This window comes from Staurois parvus, unplaced genomic scaffold (genome assembly GCF_062004578.1).
Source record: "Staurois parvus isolate SC_StPar_1 unplaced genomic scaffold, SC_StPar_1.0 ptg000104l, whole genome shotgun sequence".
In the NCBI taxonomy this organism is placed as follows: Eukaryota; Metazoa; Chordata; class Amphibia; order Anura; family Ranidae; genus Staurois; species Staurois parvus.
The window spans coordinates 12,586,045-12,593,492 of record NW_028317900.1 but is presented as its reverse complement, the minus strand read 5'-3'; the positions used below and the strand labels follow the sequence as shown (position 1 = coordinate 12,593,492).

Below are 7,448 nucleotides of genomic sequence, written 5' to 3'. Positions count from 1 at the left end.
TGTGACCGCCGTGACAGCGAATCACGGCGGTCACATGACCCTAAAATCCCACCCTGCCTCCCAGCTTCTAAAACTCTTAAAGGGCTGGGAAACACCGGCGCAAAGGGGTTAATCACCACTGGGTTTTTCTACTTTTTGCTATGGAATTGAAAAATTACTGAAATGTTTGAAGAAAAAAAAGTTTTTTCTTCGATTCTGTTATAAAATTTTGCAAATAATAAATTGTTCTTCATAAATTTAAACCAAAATTTAATCTGCTACATTTCTTTGGTCAAAATAACCCAAATCAGTGTATATTATTTAGTCTGAGTGAATGTTATAGGTCTGGTTCACACCTATGGAGGTTGCAGTTGATGCATTTTGTCAACGCATTTTGCATTCATTAATGCGTTTTTGATACGTTTCAAGTTTTTGGAGGTGTCTGTTGTCTTGCGGGAGAAACCAGCAAAAATTCAGCAGAAACTCGTAAAAAAAAAACATGCAGTACATTTAGTTTTTTATGTGTTTCTGCTGCATTTGTATTGAAGTCTATGGACCCAAAAACGCAACCTGCTGTGGGAAAAAAAGTCCCTGACCCTTTCCAAAAATGCACCGGTGAAAAATACACAGATGTGAATGTGACCCATAGGAAACCACGTTAAATGGATTGTAGTGCATTTCTGCAAAACTGAAAACACACTGAAAAAAGCATAGATGTGAACCAGGCCAAAGAGTCTAAAAGCTATATACATATATGAAAATCGATCAGTTCTGGTGTACTGACGGATCTAATATCCTGAAGTCCTAAAATGCCAGGACAGTACTAATACCCCGCAAATGACTTTTTGGAAAGTAGACATCGCAAGGAATTCAGGAAGAGGCACTGTGAATTCTTTGAGGTTGTAATTTTTTCCCATAATGTTTTTGAAAATTAAAAAATTCAATAAAATTGGGGGGGGGGGGGGGGTTTCTCAAAATCGTTATTTTAACAAGTTATTTCTCACACACGGCATAGGCATACTTGCAAATACACCCCAAAACAAATTCTGCTACTCCTCCCAAGTAAGGGGATACCATATTTTTTTCACAGCCTAGCCACACAGAGGGGCCGAAAATTCAAAAAGCACCTTTGCATTTTCAAGGATCTTAAATTACGCATCTAAATTCCTGACTACCTGTCACAATTTTGAGGGCTCTGGAGCACCAGGACAATGGAAACACCCACAAAATAGCCACATTTTGGAAAGAAAACACCCCATTGAATTTTCTTTGAGTCATAATGAGTCTTCTGAACATGTAGTTTTTTGCCACAAGTTTTTGTAAAATGTGGAGAGAAACTGAAAACATTTCTTTATGCAAAGCTATCAGTTTATAAAATATTTCTAATACACAGCATGGGCATACTAAGAAACACACCCCAAAATGCATTCTGCTGCTCGTCTTGAGTATGGTGATACCACATGTGTGAAACTTTTCACAGCCTAGCTACATAGAGAGGCCCAAAATCCAAGGAGTGCCTTTAGGCGTTCTCAGGGCATAAATTACACATCTAATTTCCTGACCACCTATCACATTTTTGGAGTTCCTGGATTATCAGGACAATGGAAATACCCACAAAATTACCACATTTTGGAAAGCAAACACAGCAATGTATTTTTTATGAGGCATAATGAGTCTTTTGGACATGTCATTTTTTTGCCACAAGCTTTTGGGAATGTGGAATGAAAATGAAAATTTGTTTTCAATTTCTAAGATCTTTTTAACACACAGAACAGTCATACTCAGAATTACACCTCAAAACACATTCTGCTACTCCTCCCAAGTATGATGATACCACATGTGGTATGGGCCCTAATTCTTTGTGGTGGACACAACACTCCACTACTAGTACCTGGCCTATCATCTGGGTGTACTGCACTGCTGGTGATCACCACTTCATCAAGATGTACAGAACTGCTGGTGGTTGCCTGATCCTCTTCAGATCACCTGAATCTCTTTGTTGAGACCTCTTCTTCTTTGGAATCATTTACTGACCCACTGACACCGACAGATGTTGATTTGCACTAGGATACTATTGCAGATGTTGGTGCACTGGGACACCGACAGGTGTTGATGGTCCACTGCAGGGGCGGACTGATAACTCATGGGGCCCCCGGGCAATAGGGGATCATGGGGCCCCTGTGTCCTTGCCCAAACTCAAAAAAGCCAATGAAAAAGGTACCAGGGGCATCTCATGGGGCCCCCTACTGACCCCGGGCCCTCGGGCAGTGCCCGAGTTTCCAAATGGTCAGTCCGCCCCTGGTCCACTGGGAGTCTGGGACACCTACAGATATTGATATGCACTGGGGATGCTGACAGAAGTTGATGTGGACTGGGACACTGTGACAGATGTTGATGTGCACTAGGACAGTGGGCACAATTCACTAAAGCTTATCGCATGAGTTAAGTCAGTCACATGACCACATAACGCATGCGATACTGAAAGTGTCAGTTCACTATTGTTAGTAGGCAATATTTGCCGAAAATAGCAAAAACACTAGGTAAATACCGCATAAAAAGACCTTCAGGCCTGGTATGGGTTTTGAGCGCTCCCTCCCCTCCTGAACCATACCAGGCCACATGCCCTCACCATGGGAGGGGTGCTTTGTGGCAGGGGGGCTTCCCCCCCCAAGGCACCTTGTAAAGGTTTATTGAAACCCGGTGACATCACCCGTGTGACCCCGCCTTCTTGGGGCATCATTGACTGAGGCATGCTGGGTCGGCGGCGGGCATCGTGATTGACGTTGGATCTACTTTGGGGGACATTCTTTTATTTTTCTTGTCAAAGACTGTCTCCTGTTTTTGCCCCATACATAGTCACATGGGGGAGGCAGGATCTGGGGGCCCCCTTAGCCCCCTGCCTGCAGACCCCACAACCACTGGCCAGGGTTGTGGGGAAGAGGCCCTTGTCCTTGTTGAGGTGATTGTAGCCATGTTAGTGCACTTTTGACAGAAACAATTGAGTAGTGTCTGTAATTAGTGCAAATAAAAAAGTATCACGGACAGTACTCAATTGTTTTTGTTTTTAATTGCCAGCAATTCTTTCTTTTACATTCAGCTGTCAGTGGGGAACCCCACTGACAGCTGAAACATGAACTCATGCTTTTCACTACTAAAATACCACATGACTTGATAAAATAACTCATGCGGTATTTTAGTAGCGTTTCTTTTAGTGAATTCAAACATTTTTTTTTCTTTAAATGCTGTGCGGTATCCTACCTATTCTCAGATGCGATAAGATAGTGAATTTTGCCCACTGTGACAGATGTTGAGAGCCCACTAGGGACACCAACAGTTGTTGATGGTCCACTGGGACATTGACAGATGTTGGCGTTCCACTAGTGACACTGATGGTGATGGTCCATTGGGACACCAACAGATGTTGAAGGCTCACTACGGACACTAACAGATGTTGAAGGTGAACTAGGGACAGGTGTTGGTGTTGTAATTGGACACTAACAGAGGTTGATGTTGCAATGGGATACTATTACAGATGTCGCTGGGATACTGGTACACTGTAACAGATGTTGATGGGACACTGGTACACTGTAACAGATGTTGATGGGACACTGGTACGCTATGACAGATATTTTTGTGCACTGGTACACTTTGACAGATGTTGACAGTCCACTAGGGACAGCAACAGATGATGATGATCCAGTAGGGACACCAAGAGATGTTGATGCTTAACTAGGGACACTGATAGTTGTTGATGTTGCAAGGGGACAATATTGCAGATGTTGATGAGTGACTGGCACACTTTGACAGATGTTTTGTGCACTGATACACTGTGACAGAAGTTGATTGGACACAGCCATCACAGGATCTTGCCTAAGGCCATGCGTGAGCACCAGAAGTGAGAGGATGTAGGAGAACATCCTCTCAGATTGGCATTTGCCCCACCTGGCCATTTATGTACAGTGGCCGGGTGGAAAGCAGTTAAAGCTTATATCTGGGATAAGCAAAAATTATCTGTGCATTTCCCACATCGCATTTAAATCACACGGCATTCATGTGATCTGATATGGGTGCCAAATGTTAAATGAAATAGCTCGCAAAATGCCAGAATTTGATCCAATTCTGGTGCGGCAAAAAAGGCTCCATTCTGGTGAGGATGCAGTGCAATTTAAGCCATACAAAATGAATGGCTCAAATTGCACCGCACAGACATTGCACGTGATTTGTACAGGAATGAAGTGTGATTTCTTTGCAAATCACATGTCCTGCACTGCACAGCTGTGAACCCAGGCTCACGTGCGATCTTGGGAGCAGTTGTGGTGCGATTCTGATGCGATTTTACACAGATGCAATTTTTAGTCTGGCTAATTTTGTGACATTAAAAATAGGTGCATCTTACACTGAAATTGCATTGCATTTGAACACCTCTGCGATTTCACTGCTCTTTCCATTCAAGTCTATGGGGTTTAAAAACGCACCGCATCGAACCACTCACAGGACCCTTTTGGAAATTGCATTTGGAATGCATAGGTGTGGACGACCTCCACAGAAAGCCATCATATCTCTCTTGACATACAAATCTATGTGTTCTGGAATGCATTAGAACCGCAGCAGTGTGGACCAAGGCTGAGGGCTGGTTCACTCTATAAAAATGAGTCCAGATACGTTTCTGTATGTCTGTTTCTGTACGTGCGTTTTTGATGCATTCCAATGTGTTCTAACGCATTTTTATGCCTTTTTGCAGCATTCTGGTTTATTTTTCCCCTATTTATTCAACTTAAATAATGGCATGTGTGTTCTGGTGCATTCCGGTGCTTTTATGATGCGTTTTACAGTGCAGAGCAGTTCAGTGCAGAAAAAATGCATGTTCTACGTTTGTTTCTGGAACTGGAACGCACTGGTGTGAGCTATGCCATATGAAATCAAAGCGTTTTTGATACAGAAAAAAAAAGCACTGGCCATGAAAGTGACAACTTTGGGGTGCTGACTTCTGAAATCAATACTGAATCAGCTGTAAAAAAAAACAATCCAGGCTCGCAGCTCCCTGTCCTCCCATGAACTTCACAGCCAACCCGCAGAGAACAGCCTCCTGACATGGAAGACAAGGGGGCAGCAAAAAGAGAGAGAAAACAAAAAGTGTGTGCTGTGTGACGTCATCAAACGTCACCACTGACAGACAGCGGACACCACAAACAATGGTGAGAGGGGGAGGAGGAGCCAGGACATTTATGCAGATGAAGGGTAGAAGGGAGCAGCGTCATTGGATGGTGATGGATGAAGGGGCGTGTCGGGAACAGAGGAACGCTCCTCCCGATCTTTGCCGGGCTCCCGGCTCCCCATCTCCTCCATAGACTTCAATGATCCCCGGCTACCGGGACGGAGGAGCTGAGCAGCAGGTGAGAGGCGGATCGCAGTACCGGGAGCAGGTGAGAAGTGCGGGGTGTCGGGGATGTGTATATCGGGGTGTCATGGTGTACGGTGGCGGCTGTGTACTCTGCAGGTACGGGATGGACACACACAACTCACCGTGAGCCGGTCACTGTTGATCTCCGGGTGTGCGGCTTCTAGGATACAGACGGAGGGTCAGTACAGCCGGGTGTCCGCTCACTGTCATCGCTCCCCGGAGTAGTTCTGAGTGTATGGAGGGCACAGTGTCCTGTCTAGGGTCTGATCACCCTCCACCCTATGGGGGCCCTATAGATGACAGCCGGGGGCCCCCAGTCCGGGAACTGTCCAATAAACAGACGTCAGGAGGAGGATCTGTGTACAGGAGACAGCTGTCACCCCGCATCTGTTCAGATCTGCACCCCCTGTGCCCATCACCCACCTACCACCAACCTACCTTCACCCCACAGGAAGCACAACTACAACAAAAGCACTAATAACCCCACAAATGGAATATATTGCCAGTCATTAGATGTGGTGGCTGCAGTCATTTTCTGTTTTAGGTACTTTTCCCCCTCTGTTTTCACCTGGTGATCTGGCCAGTAACACACCTCCTGTATTAGAGTGCCACCACTCTGGAAGAAGGAGCACAAGGGGGCAACTTTGGGCAATATCCTTGTCAGTCTGGGGTTAGATGAACTAGCAGATTTAGATACACTAACAAATTGAAGGCAAAATTCAGCTAACGCTTTTTAACCTCTTCCCGCCAGCCGTACACATATATGTTGGGCCTTAAAGTGTTACTAAACCCAGGACCCTGCATTCACTATATCTGGTCTCCCACAGTACACACAACATGGAAATGCAATTATTTTAGTAAATATAAACTGCTAAATACCTTTTCTCATCAGCAGTTAGAGCAGTCTTGTGGCTTCTATCAGTGTCCAGCTGAGCACTGGTTAAAGCTTGTAGGAGGAGTTTTCTTTCTTCTGTAGCAGGATGCAGAACCCCTGACCTCTGTATGGACAGTGTTGATTGGCCCTGTGCTGATCACATGCACTCTCCCAAGAAAAAAAATAAAACCTCTCTAGCACTACACACTAAACTGAGCATGTGCCAAATGGTTACAGGTTCAGTCTGTCTTCCCAGGAGATAAGACGTGGACATTTGAACAAGAGGAGGCACAGAGAAGACAGGATGAAACGTCCCTTTTATACAATGCAGAGGATTAACCCCTTAGGTTCCACAGTGAGTATAACAAGCATGCTTTACTGCATATACAGACTGATTTTACTGTTGTGGGTTTAGTAACACTTTAACGCCGAGAGGCCACGTATATGCGTACCAAAATCTAAATAAAGTTGTGGCGAGAGTACACACCCTGCGCGTTCCCGCCACAGTTATCGGCGGGTAACAAAAAGCTCCTTGAGATTGGGAGCTTTCCAATCATGTGACAGCCAATCACGGCGGTCACACATCCGAAATGCCCATCTCCACCTCCTGGCGTCTGAAACCTCTTAAAGGGCCGGGAAGCACAGGCCGGAAGGGGATAAGCAGTTACTGCAAGCAGGTTTTTTTTTTTTTTCATTTTTGGGATAAAGTTTTTACATAAATAAAAGATGATCATTGTAAGCAACATTGTCAGTGGGAAATGGTTTGTCTCATCCCTGTAATTGATACATTCTGCTGGAGAACTTGTTCTTCTGAAAAACAACAGACTTGCTGGACAGATCACCAGATGAAAATAATGTAGAAGAAAGAAAGTCTAAAAAAAAATAAATACATACAGCCATCACATCTAAGAATTGGTAAGCTGCAGTATAATACAGATTTGCTTTTGGGTTTAATACCACTTTGATTATCGAGGGTCATTAGGAAGAGTACTCCTTATACCAGTGGTCAGTGGGAAGAATATCCCCTACATTGGGGAGAATGTCCCTTACATTGGTGGTCTTTGTGGAGAATGCCCCTTACGTTGGGGGTCATTTAGGAGAATGCCCCTTACGTTGGGGGTCATTTGGGAGAATGCCCTTTACATTGGGGGTCATTTGGGAGAATTCCCCTTACATTGGGGGTCATTTGGGAGA

At 44.6% G+C, this 7,448-nt stretch overlaps 1 protein-coding gene across 2 annotated transcripts in view; it reads left to right on the top strand.

Moving 5' to 3' along the window:
• The first annotated feature begins 5,274 nt into the window (after positions 1-5,274).
• The window catches only part of BMF (Bcl2 modifying factor), a 100,331-nt gene continuing 98,157 nt past the window's right edge, over positions 5,275-7,448 (top strand). Inside the window, exon 1 of one of the 2 annotated variants that reach the window (XM_089671336.1) lies at positions 5,275-5,402. The gene's annotated coding sequence lies outside the window, so the exon portion shown is untranslated. The remainder of the gene's footprint in view (positions 5,403-7,448) is intronic. The other variant, XM_089671338.1, reaches the window with a different exon arrangement.